General features: G+C 40.5%; 5 non-coding genes across 5 annotated transcripts; all 5 read right to left on the bottom strand.

The window, feature by feature from the left end:
• Nucleotides 1-710: 710 nt before the first annotated feature.
• Nucleotides 711-803, bottom strand: TRNAI-UAU (transfer RNA isoleucine (anticodon UAU)). Its single transcript is given in 2 exon segments — nt 711-746; nt 766-803. It is a non-coding gene; the product is annotated as a tRNA-Ile (tRNA).
• Nucleotides 804-2513: 1710 nt separating this feature from the next.
• TRNAI-UAU (transfer RNA isoleucine (anticodon UAU)) lies at nt 2514-2606 on the bottom strand. The gene is given in 2 exon segments: nt 2514-2549; nt 2569-2606. It is a non-coding gene; the product is annotated as a tRNA-Ile (tRNA).
• A 1711-nt stretch (nt 2607-4317) lies between these two features.
• On the bottom strand, nt 4318-4410 carry TRNAI-UAU (transfer RNA isoleucine (anticodon UAU)). The gene is given in 2 exon segments: nt 4318-4353; nt 4373-4410. It is a non-coding gene; the product is annotated as a tRNA-Ile (tRNA).
• An 8516-nt stretch (nt 4411-12926) lies between these two features.
• TRNAI-UAU (transfer RNA isoleucine (anticodon UAU)) lies at nt 12927-13019 on the bottom strand. Its single transcript is given in 2 exon segments — nt 12927-12962; nt 12982-13019. It is a non-coding gene; the product is annotated as a tRNA-Ile (tRNA).
• A 1741-nt stretch (nt 13020-14760) lies between these two features.
• Nucleotides 14761-14853, bottom strand: TRNAI-UAU (transfer RNA isoleucine (anticodon UAU)). The gene is given in 2 exon segments: nt 14761-14796; nt 14816-14853. It is a non-coding gene; the product is annotated as a tRNA-Ile (tRNA).
• Between the last annotated feature and the right edge of the window lie 1268 nt (nt 14854-16121).

Raw genomic sequence — 16121 nt, 5'->3', positions numbered from 1 at the left:
ATGAGCAACAAAGGAACATGCATGCCAGATGGCACTTGAATAAGCTGTCCACGGTGATAGAAAAGGTTTAAAAAACAACAGCAACAATGTTATCATAATTAATGTCATATTTTAGCTTCTGTGGTCACTTTTTACAAGCTAAACACTGCAAGACTGTTTTACAGTTGAAGCAAGGATAAAATATCAACTCTACTGATGAGACACTTGCTGTAATGACTTCCAACTCAGACGGGACTTAAACCCACAACCACTGGCTTAGGAGAACAGTGCCTTATCCATTATTCCAGTGGTGCTCACTGATGTCCTTATTTAAGACTGTTAGGTTTTTAATAGTCAATTATTTATTTTTAAAAAAAAGTGAAGCTGTTTACTGTGTTCTTTGCATTACCAAGTCCAGCAAGAAATGTGCTGGTACTATCCAGAGCTGTCAGTATGGATTATCATGCTATATTGCAGAAAATCAATTTGATGCAACTGCTTTACCAACAGTATGTTAATCTTTTCCATTGCTGTTTTGTTGGCTGACTGAAGGAAGATATGCAGTGCATTTGAACCAAAGCAGATGTGTGCTGACAACTTAAATGCACAATCATGTTTGTGTTTTTTCTTTCTTTCTTCCATCCTTTGTAATATCATATTAAATATTAAGGTAGCAGTTTATAATCAATGACTAATGACATAAGAAAAGGAAAAAAAACAGAATACAAAGATGCTCCAGGTGAGGCTTGAACTCACAACCTCGGCATTGCTCAACAAATACTGTCTTATAAGTACCGCGCGCTGACCAATTGCGCCACTGGAGCACTTTGCAGCGTTAATTGGTTATGCTAGATGTGGATTTTATTCAATACAATCAGTACAGTCATAAGAATTGAAAAAGAAAATAATTTTTGGTGATGAATGATGAGCAACAAAGGAACATCCATGCCAGATGGCACTTGAATAAGCTGTCCACTGTGATAGAAAAGGTTTAAAAAACAACAACAACAATGTTATCATAATTAATGTCATATTTTAGCTTCTGTGGTCATTTTTTACAAGCTAAACACTGCAGGACTGTTTTACAGTTGAAGCAAGGATAAAATATAAACTCTAGTGATGAGACACTTTCTGTAATGACTTCCAACTCAGACGGGACTTAAACCCACAACCACTGGCTTAGGAGAACAGTGCCTTATTCATTATGCCAGTGGTGCTTACTGATGTCCTTATTTAAGACTGATAGGGTTTTAATAGTCAATTATTTATTTTTGAAAAAAAATTTAAGCTGTTTACTGTGTTCTTTGCATTACCAAGTCCAGCAAGAAATGTGCTGGTACTATCCAGAGCTGTCAGTATGGATTATCATGCTATATTGCAGAAAATCAATTTGATGCAACTGCTTTACCAACAGTATGTTATTCTTTTCCATTGCTGTTTTGTTGGCTGACTGAAGGAAGATATGCAGTGCATTTGAATCAAAGCAGATGTGTGCTGACAACTTAAATGCACAATCATGTTTGTGTGTTTTCTTTCTTTCTTCCATCCTTTGTAATATCATATTAAATATTAAGGCTACAAGTTTATAATCAATGACTAATGACATTAGAAAAGGAAAAAAAACAGTGTACAAAGATGCTCCAGGTGAGGCTTGAACTCACAACCTTGGCATTGCTCAACAGATACTGTCTTATAAGTACCGCGTGCTGACCTACTGCACCACTGGAGCACTTTGCAACATTGATTGGTTATGCTAGATGTGGATTTTATTCAATGCAATCAGTACAGTCATAAGAATTGAAAAAGAAAATCATTTTTGGTGATGAATGATGAGCAACAAAGGAACATGCATGCCAGATGGTACTTAAATAAGATGTCCACGGTGATAGAAAATGTTTAAAAAAAACAACAACAACGTTATCATAATAAATGTCATTTTATAGCTTCTGTGGTCATTTTTTGCAAGCTAAACACTGCAAGACTGTTTTACAGTTGAAGCAAGGATAAAATATCAATTCTAGTGATGAGACACTTGCTGTAATGACTTCCACCCCATATGGAACTTGGACCCCCTGTCTTAGGAGGGCAGTGACTTATCCATTATGCCAGTGGTGCTTACTGATGTTCTTATTTAAGACTGATAGGTTTTTAATAGTCAATTATTTATTTTTGAAAAAATGTGAAGCTGTTTACTGTGTTCTTTGCATTACCAAGTCCAGCAAGAAATGTGCTGGTGCTATCCAGAGCTGTCAGTATGGATTATCATGCTATATTGCAGAAAATCAATTTGATGCAACTGCTTTACCAACAGTATGTTAATCTTTTCCATTGCTGTTTTGTTGGCTGACTGAAGGAAGATATGCAGTGCATTTGAACCAAAGCAGATGTGTGCTGACAACTTAAATGCACAATCATGTTTGTGTTTTTTCTTTCTTTCTTCCATCCTTTGTAATATCATATTAAATATTAAGGTAGCAGTTTATAATCAATGACTAATGACATAAGAAAAGGAAAAAAAAAACATTATACAAAGCTGCTCAAGGTGAGGCTTGAACTCACAACCTCGGCATTGCTCAACAGATACTGTATTATAAGTACCGCGCGCTGACCAATTGCGCCACTGGAGCACTTTGCAGCGTTAATTGGTTATGCTAGATGTGGATTTTATTCAATACAATCAGTACAGTCATAAGAATTGAAAAAGAAAATAATTTTTGGTGATGAATGATGAGCAACAAAGGAACATCCATGCCAGATGGCACTTGAATAAGCTGTCCACTGTGATAGAAAAGGTTTAAAAAACAACAACAACAATGTTATCATAATTAATGTCATATTTTAGCTTCTGTGGTCATTTTTTACAAGCTAAACACTGCAGGACTGTTTTACAGTTGAAGCAAGGATAAAATATAAACTCTAGTGATGAGACACTTTCTGTAATGACTTCCAACTCAGACGGGACTTAAACCCACAACCACTGGCTTAGGAGAACAGTGCCTTATTCATTATGCCAGTGGTGCTTACTGATGTCCTTATTTAAGACTGATAGTGTTTTAATAGTCAACTATTTATTTTTGAAAAAAAATTTAAGCTGTTTACTGTGTTCTTTGCATTACCAAGTCCAGCAAGAAATGTGCTGGTACTATCCAGAGCTGTCAGTATGGATTATCATGCTATATTGCAGAAAATCAATTTGATGCAACTGCTTTACCAACAGTATGTTATTCTTTTCCATTGCTGTTTTGTTGGCTGACTGAAGGAAGATATGCAGTGCATTTGAATCAAAGCAGATGTGTGCTGACAACTTAAATGCACAATCATGTTTGTGTGTTTTCTTTCTTTCTTCCATCCTTTGTAATATCATATTAAATATTAAGGCTACAAGTTTATAATCAATGACTAATGACATAAGAAAAGGAAAAAAAACAGTATACAAAGATGCTCCAGGTGAGGCTTGAACTCACAACCTTGACATTGCTCAACAGATACTGTCTTATAAGTACCGCGTGCTGACCAACTGCGCCACTGGAGCACTTTGCAACATTGATTGGTTATGCTAGATGTGGATTTTATTCAATGCAATCAGTACAGTCATAAGAATTGAAAAAGAAAATCATTTTTGGTGATGAATGATGAGCAACAAAGGAACATGCATGCCAGATGGTACTTAAATAAGATGTCCACGGTGATAGAAAATGTTTAAAAAAAAACAACAACAATGTTATCATAATAAATGTCATTTTTTAGCTTCTGTGGTCATTTTTTGCAAGCTAAACACTGCAAGACTGTTTTACAGTCGAAGCAAGGATAAAATATCAATTCTAGTGATGAGACACTTGCTGTAATGACTTCCACCCCATATGGAACTTGGACCCCCTGTCTTAGGAGGGCAGTGACTTATCCATTATGCCAGTGGTGCTTACTGATGTTCTTATTTAAGACTGTTAGGTTTTTAATAGTCAATTATTTATTTTTGAGGAAAAAGTGAAGCTGTTGACTGTGTTCTTTGCATTACCAAGTCCAGCAAGAAATGTGCTGGTACTATCCAGAGCTGTCAGTATGGATTATCATGCTATATGGCAGAAAATCAATTTGATGCAACTGCTTTACCAACAGTATGTTAATCTTTTCCATTGCTGTTTTGTTGGCTGACTGAAGGAAGATATGCAGTGCATTTGAACCAAAGCAGATGTGTGCTGACAACTTAAATGCACAATCATGTTTGTGTTTTTTCTTTCTTTCTTCCATCCTTTGTAATATCATATTAAATATTAAGGTAGCAGTTTATAATCAATGACTAATGACATAAAAAAAGGAAAAAAAAACATTAGACAAAGCTGCTCCAAGTGAGGCTTGAACTCACAACCTCGGCATTGCTCAACAGATACTGTCTTATAAGTACCGCGCGCTGACCAATTGCGCCACTGGAGCACTTTGCAGCATTAATTGGTTATGCTAGATGTGGATTTTATTCAATACAATCAGTACAGTCATAAGAATTGAAAAAGAAAATCATTTTTGGTGATGAATGATGAGCAACAAAGGCACATGCATGCCAGATGGCACTTGAATAAGCTGTCCACTGTGATAGAAAAGGTTTAAAAAACAACAACAACAATGTTATCCTAATTAATGTCATATTTAAGCTTCTGTGGTCATTTTTTACAAGCTAAACACTGCAAGACTGTTTTACAGTTGAAGCAAGGATAAAATATTAACTCTAGTGATGAGACACTTGCTGTAATGACTTCCAACTCAGACGGGACTTAAACCCACAACCACTGGCTTAGGAGAACAGTGCCTTATCCATTATGCCAGTGGTGCTTACTGATGTCCTTATTTAAGACTGTTAGGTTTTTAATAGTCAATTATTTATTTTTGAAAAAAAGTGAAGCTGTTTACTGTGTTCTTTGCATTACCAAGTCCAGCAAGAAATGTGCTGGTACTATCCAGAGCTGTAAGTATGGATTATCATGCTATATTGCAGAAAATCAATTTGATGCAACTGCTTTACCAACAGTATGTTAATCTTTTCCATTGCTGTTTTGTTGGCTGACTGAAGGAAGATATGCCGTGCATTTGAACCAAAGCAGATGTGTGCTGACAACTTAAATGCACAATCATTAGAGATGAGCGGGTTCGGTTCCTCGGAATCCGAACCCGCCCGAACTTCAGCTTTTTTTACACGGATCCGAGCGACTCGGATCTTCCCGCCTTGCTCGGTTAACCCGAGCGCGCCCGAACGTCATCATGACGCTGTCGGATTCTCGCGAGGCACGGATTCTATCGCGAGACTCGGATTCTATATAAGGAGCCGCGCGTCGCCGCCATTTTCACACGTGCATTGAGATTGATAGGGAGAGGACGTGGCTGGCGTCCTCTCCATTTAGATTATAAGAGAGAGAGATTTACTGGAGCTTAGGAGTAGGAGGAGTACTGTAGAAGTGTAGAGAGTGCAGAGAGTTTACTAGTGAGTGACCACCAGACAGTGCAGTTTATTTAATATATCCGTTCTCTGCCTGAAAAAAGCGATACACACAGTGACTCAGTCACATACCATATCTGTGTGCACTGCTCAGGCTCAGCCCAGTGTGCTGCATCATCTATATATATTATATATCTGTCTGACTGCTCAGCTCACACAGCTTATAATTGTGGGGGAGACTGGGGAGCACTGCAGTGCCAGTTATAGGTTATAGCAGGAGCCAGGAGTACATAATATTATATAGTGAGTGACCACCAGACAGTGCAGTTTATTTAATATATCCGTTCTCTGCCTGAAAAAAGTGATACACACAGTGACTCAGTCACATACCATATCTGTGTGCACTGCTCAGGCTCAGCCCAGTGTGCTGCATCATCTATATATATTATATATCTGTCTGACTGCTCAGCTCACACAGCTTATAATTGTGGGGGAGACTGGGGAGCACTGCAGTGCCAGTTATAGGTTATAGCAGGAGCCAGGAGTACATAATATTATATAGTGAGTGACCACCAGACAGTGCAGTTTATTTAATATATCCGTTCTCTGCCTGAAAAAAGCGATACACACAGTGACTCAGTCACATACCATATCTGTGTGCACTGCTCAGGCTCAGCCCAGTGTGCTGCATCATCTATATATATTATATATCTGTCTGACTGCTCAGCTCACACAGCTTATAATTGTGGGGGAGACTGGGGAGCACTGCAGTGCCAGTTATAGGTTATAGCAGGAGCCAGGAGTACATAATATTATATTAAAATTAAACAGTGCACACTTTTGCTGCAGGAGTGCCACTACCAGTGTGACTGACCAGTGACCTGACCACACTGACCACCAGTATAGTTAGTAGTATACTTATATTGTGATTGCCTGAAAAAGTTAAACACTCGTCGTGTGACTTCACTTGTGTGTTGTTGTTTTTTTTATTCTATAAAAATAAAACTCATTCTGCTGACAGACAGTGTCCAGCAGGTCCGTCATTATATAATATATAATATATACCTGTCCGGCTGCAGTAGTGATATATATATATTTTTTATATCATTTATCATCCAGTCGCAGCAGACACAGTACGGTAGTTCACGGCTGTGGCTACCTCTGTGTCTGCACTCGGCAGGCAGTCCGTCCATAATTGTATACCACCTAACCGTGGTTTTTTTTTCTTCTTTATACATACATACTACTACGACATCTCTTTATCAACCAGTCTATATTAGCAGCAGACACAGTACAGTACGGTAGTTCACGGCTGTGGCTACCTCTGTGTCTGCACTCGGCAGGCAGTCCGTCCATAATTGTATACCACCTAACCGTGGTTTTTTTTTCTTTCTTCTTTATACATACATAGTTACATAGACATCTCTTTATCAACCAGTCTATATTAGCAGCAGACACAGTACAGTACGGTAGTTCACGGCTGTGGCTACCTCTGTGTCTGCACTCGGCAGGCAGTCCGTCCATAATTGTATACCACCTAACCGTGGTTTTTTTTTCTTTCTTCTTTATACATACATAGTTACATAGACATCTCTTTATCAACCAGTCTATATTAGCAGCAGACACAGTACAGTACGGTAGTTCACGGCTGTGGCTACCTCTGTGTCTGCACTCGGCAGGCAGTCCGTCCATAATTGTATACCACCTAACCGTGTTTTTTTTTTCTTTCTTCTTTATACATACATACTACTACGACATCTCTTTATCAACCAGTCTATATTATTAGCAGCAGACACAGTACAGTACGGTAGTTCACGGCTGTGGCTACCTCTGTGTCTGCACTCGGCAGGCAGTCCGTCCATAATTGTATACCACCTAACCGTGGTTTTTTTTTCTTTCTTCTTTATACATACATAGTTACATAGACATCTCTTTATCAACCAGTCTATATTAGCAGCAGACACAGTACAGTACGGTAGTTCACGGCTGTGGCTACCTCTGTGTCTGCACTCGGCAGGCAGTCCATAATTGTATACTAGTATCCATCTCCATTGTTTACCTGAGGTGCCTTTTAGTTGTGCCTATTAAAATATGGAGAACAAAAATGTTGAGGTTCCAAAATTAGGGAAAGATCAAGATCCACTTCCACCTCGTGCTGAAGCTGCTGCCACTAGTCATGGCCGAGACGATGAAATGCCAGCAACGTCGTCTGCCAAGGCCGATGCCCAATGTCATAGTACAGAGCATGTCAAATCCAAAACACCAAATATCAGAAAAAAAAGGACTCCAAAACCTAAAATAAAATTGTCGGAGGAGAAGCGTAAACTTGCCAATATGCCATTTACGACACGGAGTGGCAAGGAACGGCTGAGGCCCTGGCCTATGTTCATGGCTAGTGGTTCAGCTTCACATGAGGATGGAAGCACTCAGCCTCTCGCTAGAAAAATGAAAAGACTCAAGCTGGCAAAAGCAGCACAGCAAAGAACTGTGCATTCTTCGAAATCCCAAATCCACAAGGAGAGTCCAATTGTGTCGGTTGCGATGCCTGACCTTCCCAACACTGGACGTGAAGAGCATGCGCCTTCCACCATTTGCACGCCCCCTGCAAGTGCTGGAAGGAGCACCCGCAGTCCAGTTCCTGATAGTCAGATTGAAGATGTCAGTGTTGAAGTACACCAGGATGAGGAGGATATGGGTGTTGCTGGCGCTGGGGAGGAAATTGACCAGGAGGATTCTGATGGTGAGGTGGTTTGTTTAAGTCAGGCACCCAGGGAGACACCTGTTGTCCGTGGGAGGAATATGGCCGTTGACATGCCAGGTGAAAATACCAAAAAAATCAGCTCTTCGGTGTGGAGGTATTTCACCAGAAATGCGGACAACAGGTGTCAAGCCGTGTGTTCCCTTTGTCAAGCTGTAATAAGTAGGGGTAAGGACGTTAACCACCTCGGAACATCCTCCCTTATACGTCACCTGCAGCGCATTCATAATAAGTCAGTGACAAGTTCAAAAACTTTGGGTGACAGCGGAAGCAGTCCACTGACCAGTAAATCCCTTCCTCTTGTAACCAAGCTCACGCAAACCACCCCACCAACTCCCTCAGTGTCAATTTCCTCCTTCCCCAGGAATGCCAATAGTCCTGCAGGCCATGTCACTGGCAATTCTGACGAGTCCTCTCCTGCCTGGGATTCCTCCGATGCATCCTTGCGTGTAACGCCTACTGCTGCTGGCGCTGCTGTTGTTGCTGCTGGGAGTCGATGGTCATCCCAGAGGGGAAGTCGGAAGCCCACTTGTACTACTTCCAGTAAGCAATTGACTGTTCAACAGTCCTTTGCGAGGAAGATGAAATATCACAGCAGTCATCCTGCTGCAAAGCGGATAACTGAGGCCTTGACAACTATGTTGGTGTTAGACGTGCGTCCGGTATCCGCCGTTAGTTCACAGGGAACTAGACAATTTATTGAGGCAGTGTGCCCCCGTTACCAAATACCATCTAGGTTCCACTTCTCTAGGCAGGCGATACCGAGAATGTACACGGACGTCAGAAAAAGACTCACCAGTGTCCTAAAAAATGCAGTTGTACCCAATGTCCACTTAACCACGGACATGTGGACAAGTGGAGCAGGGCAGGGTCAGGACTATATGACTGTGACAGCCCACTGGGTAGATGTATGGACTCCCGCCGCAAGAACAGCAGCGGCGGCACCAGTAGCAGCATCTCGCATCTCTTTCCTAGGCAGGCTACGCTTTGTATCACCGCTTTCCAGAATACGCACACAGCTGAAAACCTCTTACGGCAACTGAGGAAGATCATCGCGGAATGGCTTACCCCAATTGGACTCTCCTGTGGATTTGTGGCATCGGACAACGCCAGCAATATTGTGTGTGCATTAAATATGGGCAAATTCCAGCACGTCCAATGTTTTGCACATACCTTGAATTTGGTGGTGCAGAATTTTTAAAAAAACGACAGGGGCGTGCAAGAGATGCTGTCGGTGGCCAGAAGAATTGCGGGACACTTTCGGCGTACAGGCACCACGTACAGAAGACTGGAGCACCACCAAAAACTACTGAACCTGCCCTGCCATCATCTGAAGCAAGAAGTGGTAACGAGGTGGAATTCAACCCTCTATATGCTTCAGAGGTTGGAGGAGCAGCAAAAGGCCATTCAAGCCTATACAATTGAGCACGATATAGTAGGTGGAATGCACCTGTCTCAAGCGCAGTGGAGAATGATTTCAACGTTGTGCAAGGTTCTGATGCCCTTTGAACTTGCCACACGTGAAGTCAGTTCAGACACTGCCAGCCTGAGTCAGGTCATTCCCCTCATCAGGCTTTTGCAGAAGAAGCTGGAGACATTGAAGGAGGAGCTAACACGGAGCGATTCCGCTAGGCATGTGGGACTTGTGGATGGAGCCCTTAATTCGCTTAACAAGGATTCACGGGTGGTCAATCTGTTGAAATCAGAGCACTACATTTTGGCCACCGTGCTCGATCCTAGATTTAAAGCCTACCTTGGATCTCTCTTTCCGGCAGACACAAGTCTGCAGGGGTTGAAAGACCTGCTGGTGACAAAATTGTCAAGTCAAGCGGAACGCGACCTGTCAACATCTCCTCCTTCACATTCTCCCGCAACTGGGGGTGCGAGGAAAAGGCTCAGAATTCCGAGCCCACCCGCTGGCGGTGATGCAGGGCAGTCTGGAGCGACTGCTGATGCTGACATCTGGTCCGGACTGAAGGACCTGACAACGATTACGGACATGTCGTCTACTGTCACTGCATATGATTCTCTCAACATTGATAGAATGGTGGAGGATTATATGAGTGACCGCATCCAAGTAGGCACGTCACACAGTCCGTACTTATACTGGCAGGAAAAAGAGGCAATTTGGAGGCCCTTGCACAAACTGGCTTTATTCTACCTAAGTTGCCCTCCCACAAGTGTGTACTCCGAAAGAGTGTTTAGTGCCGCCGCTCACCTTGTCAGCAATCGGCGTACGAGGTTACATCCAGAAAATGTGGAGAAGATGATGTTCATTAAAATGAATTATAATCAATTCCTCCGCGGAGACATTGACCAGCAGCAATTGCCTCCACAAAGTACACAGGGAGCTGAGATGGTGGATTCCAGTGGGGACGAATTGATAATCTGTGAGGAGGGGGATGTACACGGTGATATATCGGAGGGTGATGATGAGGTGGACATCTTGCCTCTGTAGAGCCAGTTTGTGCAAGGAGAGATTAATTGCTTCTTTTTTGGGGGGGGTCCAAACCAACCCGTCATATCAGTCACAGTCGTGTGGCAGACCCTGTCACTGAAATGATGGGTTGGTTAAAGTGTGCATGTCCTGTTTTGTTTATACAACATAAGGGTGGGTGGGAGGGCCCAAGGACAATTCCATCATGCACCTCTTTTTTCTTTTCTTTTTCTTTGCATCATGTGCTGATTGGGGAGGGTTTTTTGGAAGAGACATCCTGCGTGACACTGCAGTGCCACTCCTAAATGGGCCCGGTGTTTGTGTCGGCCACTAGGGTCGCTAATCTTACTCACACAGTCAGCTACCTCATTGCGCCTCTTTTTTTCTTTGCGTCATGTGCTGTTTGGGGAGGGTTTTTTGGAAGGGACATCCTGCGTGACACTGCAGTGCCACTCCTAGATGGGCCCGGTGTTTGTGTCGGCCACTAGGGTCGCTAATCTTACTCACACAGCTACCTCATTGCGCCTCTTTTTTTCTTTTCGTCATGTGCTGTTTGGGGAGGGTTTTTTGGAAGGGACATCCTGCGTGACACTGCAGTGCCACTCCTAGATGGGCCCGGTGTTTGTGTCGGCCACTAGGGTCGCTAATCTTACTCACACAGCTACCTCATTGCGCCTCTTTTTTTCTTTGCGTCATGTGCTGTTTGGGGAGGGTTTTTTGGAAGGGCCATCCTGCGTGACACTGCAGTGCCACTCCTAGATGGGCCCGGTGTTTGTGTCGGCCACTAGGGTCGCTAATCTTACTCACACAGCTACCTCATTGCGCCTCTTTTTTTCTTTGCGTCATGTGCTGTTTGGGGAGGGTTTTTTGGAAGGGACATCCTGCGTGACACTGCAGTGCCACTCCTAGATGGGCCCGGTGTTTGTGTCGGCCACTAGGGTCGCTTATCTTACTCACACAGCGACCTCGGTGCAAATTTTAGGACTAAAAATAATATTGTGAGGTGTGAGGTATTCAGAATAGACTGAAAATGAGTGTAAATTATGGTTTTTGAGGTTAATAATACTTTGGGATCAAAATGACCCCCAAATTCTATGATTTAAGCTGTTTTTTAGTGTTTTTTTAAAAAAACACCCGAATCCAAAACACACCCGAATCCGACAAAAAAAATTCGGTGAGGTTTTGCCAAAACGCGTTCGAACCCAAAACACGGCCGCGGAACCGAACCCAAAACCAAAACACAAAACCCGAAAAATTTCAGGCGCTCATCTCTAACAATCATGTTTGTGTTTTTTCTTTCTTTCTTCCATCCTTTGTAATATCATATTAAATATTAAGGTAGCAGTTTATAATCAATGACTAATGACATAAGATGCTCCAGGTGAGGCTTGAACTTACAACCTCGGCATTGCTCAACAGATACTGTCTTATAAGTACCGCATGCTGACCAATTGCGCCACTGGAGCTCTTTGCAGCATTGATTGGTTATGCTAGATGTGGATTTTATTCAATACAATCAGTACAGTCATAAGAATTGAAAAAGAAAATCATTTTTGGTTATGAATGATGAGCAACAAAGGAACATGCATGCCAGATGGCACTTGAATAAGCTGTCCACGGTGATAGAAAAGGTTTAAAAAACAACAACAACAATGTTATCATAATTAATGTCATATTTTAGCTTCTGTGGTCATTTTTTACAAGCTAAATACTGCAAGACTGTTTTACAGTTGAAGCAAGGATAAAATATCAACTCTAGTGATGAGACACTTGCTGTAATGACTTCCAACTCAGATGGGACTTAAACCCACAACCACTGGCTTAGGAGTACAGTGCCTTATCCATTGTGCCAGTGGTGCTCACTGATGTCCTAATTTAAGACTGTTAGGTTTTTAATAGTCAATTATTTATTTTTGATGAAAAAGTGAAGCTGTTTACTGTGTTCTTTGCATTACCAAGTCCAGCAAGAAATGTGCTGGTACTATCCAGAGCTGTCAGTATGGATTATCATGCTATATTGCAGAAAATCAATTTGATGCAACTGCTTTACCAACAGTATGTTAATCTTTTCCATTGCTGTTTTGTTGGCTGACTGAAGGAAGATATGCAATGCATTTGAACCAAAGCAGATGTGTGCTGACAACTTAAATGCACAATCATGTTTGTGTTTTTTCTTTCTTTCATTCTTTCTTTCTTTCTTTCTTTCTTTCTTTCTTTCTTTCTTTCTTTCTTCCATCCTTTGTAATATCATATTAAATATTAAGGTAGCAGTTTATAATCAATGACTAATGACATAAAAAAAAGGAAAAAAAAACATTATACAAAGCTGCTCCAGGTGAGGCTTGAACTCACAACCTCGGCATTGCTCAACAGATACTGTTTTATAAGTACCGCGCGCTGACCAATTGCGCCACTGGAGCACTTTGCAGCATTAATTGGTTATTCTAGATGTGTATTTTATTCAATACAATCAGTACAGTCATAAGAATTGAAAAAGAAAATAATTTTTGGTGATGAATGATGAGCAACAAAGGAACATGCATGCCAGATGGCACTTGAATAAGCTGTCCACTGTGATAGAAAAGGTTTAAAAAACAACAACAACAACAATGTTATCATAATTAATGTCATATTTTAGCTTCCGTGGTCATTTTTTACAAGTTAAACACTGCAAGACTGTTTTACAGTTGAAGCAAGGATAAAATATAAACTCTAGTGATGAGACACTTGCTGTAATGACTTCCAACTCATACGGGACTTAAACCCACAACCACTGGCTTAGGAGAACAGTGCCTTATCCATTATGCCAGTGGTGCTTACTGATGTCCTTATTTAAGACTGATAGGTTTTTAATAGTCAATTATTTATTTTTGGGAAAAAATTGAAGCTGTTTACTGTGTTCTTTGCATTACCAAGTCCAGCAAGAAATGTGCTGGTACTATCCAGAGCTGTCAGTATAGATTATCATGCTATATTGCAGAAAATCAATTTGATGCAACTGCTTTACCAACAGTATGTTAATCTTTTCCATTGCTGTTTTGTTAGCTGACTGAAGGAAGATATGCAGTGCATTTGAACCAAAGCAGATGTGTGCTGACAACTTAAATGCACAATCATGTTTGTGTTTTTTCTTTCTTTCTTCCATCCTTTGTAATATCATATTAAATATTAAGGTAGCAGTTTATAATCAATGACTAATGACATAAGAAAAGGAAAAAAAACAGTATACAAAGATGCTCCAGGTGAGGCTTGACCTCACAACCTTGGCATTGCTTAACAGATACTGTCTTATAAGTTTCACGTGCTGACCAATTGCGCCACTGGAGCACTTTGCAGCATTAATTGGTTATGCTAGATGTGGATTTTATTCAATACAATCAGTACATTCGTAAGAATTGAAAAAGAAAATCATTTTTGGTGATGAATGATGAGCAACAAAGGAACATGCATGCCAGATGGCACTTGAATAAGCTGTCCACGGTGATAGAAAAGGTTTAAAAAACAACAACAACAATGTTATCATAATAAATGTCATATTTTAGCTTCTGTGGTCATTTTTTACAAGCTAAACACTGCAAGACTGTTTTACAGTTGAAGCAAGGATAAAATATCAACTCTAGTGATGAGACACTTGCTGTAATGACTTCCAACTCAGACGGGACTTAAACCCACAACCACTGGCTTAGGAGAACAGTGCCTTATCCGTTATGCCAGTGGTGCTTACTGATGTACTTATTTAAGACTGATAGGTTTTTAATAGTCAATTATTTATTTTTGAAAAAAAGTGAAGCTGTTTACTGTGTTCTTTGCATTACCAAGTCCAGCAAGAAATGTGCTGGTACTATCCAGAGCTGTCAGTATGGATTATCATGCTATATTGCAGAAAATCAATTTGATGCAACTGCTTTACCAACAGTATGTTAATCTTTTCCATTGCTGTTTTGTTGGCTGACTGAAGGAAGATATGCAATGCATTTGAACCAAAGCAGATGTGTGCTGACAACTTAAATGCACAATCATGTTTGTGTTTTTTCTTTCTTTCTTTCTTTCTTTCTTTCTTTCTTTCTTCCATCCTTTGTAATATCATATTAAATATTAAGGTAGCAGTTTATAATCAATGACTAATAACATAAAAAAAGGAAAAAAAACATTATACAAAGCTGCTCCAGGTGAGGCTTGAACTCACAACCTCGGCATTGCTCAACAGATACTGTATTATAAGTACCGCGCGCTGACCAATTGCGCCACTGGAGCACTTTCTAGCATTAATTGGTTATGCTAGATGTGGATTTTATTCAATACAATCAGTACAGTCATAAGAATTGAAAAAGAAAATCATTTTTGGTGATGAATGATGAGCAACAAAGGAACATGCATGCCAGATGGCACTTGAATAAGCTGTCCACTGTGATAGAAAAGGTTTAAAAAACAACAACAACAATGTTATCATAATTAATGTCATATTTTAGCTTGTGTGGTCATTTTTTACAAGCTAAACACTGCAGGACTGTTTTACAGTTGAAGCAAGGATAAAATATAAACTCTAGTGATGAGACACTTGCTGTAATGACTTCCAACTCAGACGGGACTTAAACCCACAACCACTGGCTTAGGAGAACAGTGCCTTATTCATTATGCCAGTGGTGCTTACTGATGTCCTTATTTAAGACTGATAGGGTTTTAATAGTCAATTATTTATTTTTGAAAAAAAATTGAAGCTGTTTACTGTGTTCTTTGCATTACCAAGTCCAGCAAGAAATGTGCTGGTACTATCCAGAGCTGTCAGTATGGATTATCATGCTATATTGCAGAAAATCAATTTGATGCAACTGCTTTACCAACAGTATGTTATTCTTTTCCATTGCTGTTTTGTTGGCTGACTGAAGGAAGATATGCAGTGCATTTGAATCAAGGCAGATGTGTGCTGACAACTTAAATGCACAATCATGTTTGTGTGTTTTCTTTCTTTCTTCCATCCTTTGTAATATCATATTAAATATTAAGGCTACAAGTTTATAATCAATGACTAATGACATAAGAAAAGGAAAAAAAACAGTATACAAAGATGCTCCAGGTGAGGCTTGAACTCACAACCTTGGCATTGCTCAACAGATACTGTCTTATAAGTACCGCGTGCTGACCAACTGCGCCACTGGAGCACTTTGCAACATTGATTGGTTATGCTAGATGTGGATTTTATTCAATGCAATCAGTACAGTCATAAGAATTGAAAAAGAAAATCATTTTTGGTGATGAATGATGAGCATCAAAGGAACATGCATGCCAGATGGTACTTAAATAAGATGTCCACGGTGATAGAAAATGTTTAAAAAAAACAACAACAATGTTATCATAATAAATGTCATATTTTAGCTTCTGTGGTCATTTTTTGCAAGCTAAACACTGCAAGACTGTTTTACAGTCGAAGCAAGGATAAAATATCAATTCTAGTGATGAGACACTTGCTGTAATGACTTCCACCCCATATGGAACTTGGACCCCCTGTCTTAGGAGGGCAGTGA

The sequence above is a fragment of the Pseudophryne corroboree genome, unplaced genomic scaffold, assembly GCF_028390025.1.
Source record: "Pseudophryne corroboree isolate aPseCor3 unplaced genomic scaffold, aPseCor3.hap2 scaffold_2338, whole genome shotgun sequence".
NCBI lineage: Eukaryota > Metazoa > Chordata > Amphibia > Anura > Myobatrachidae > Pseudophryne > Pseudophryne corroboree.
This window is presented reverse-complemented; position numbering and strand designations above follow the sequence as displayed.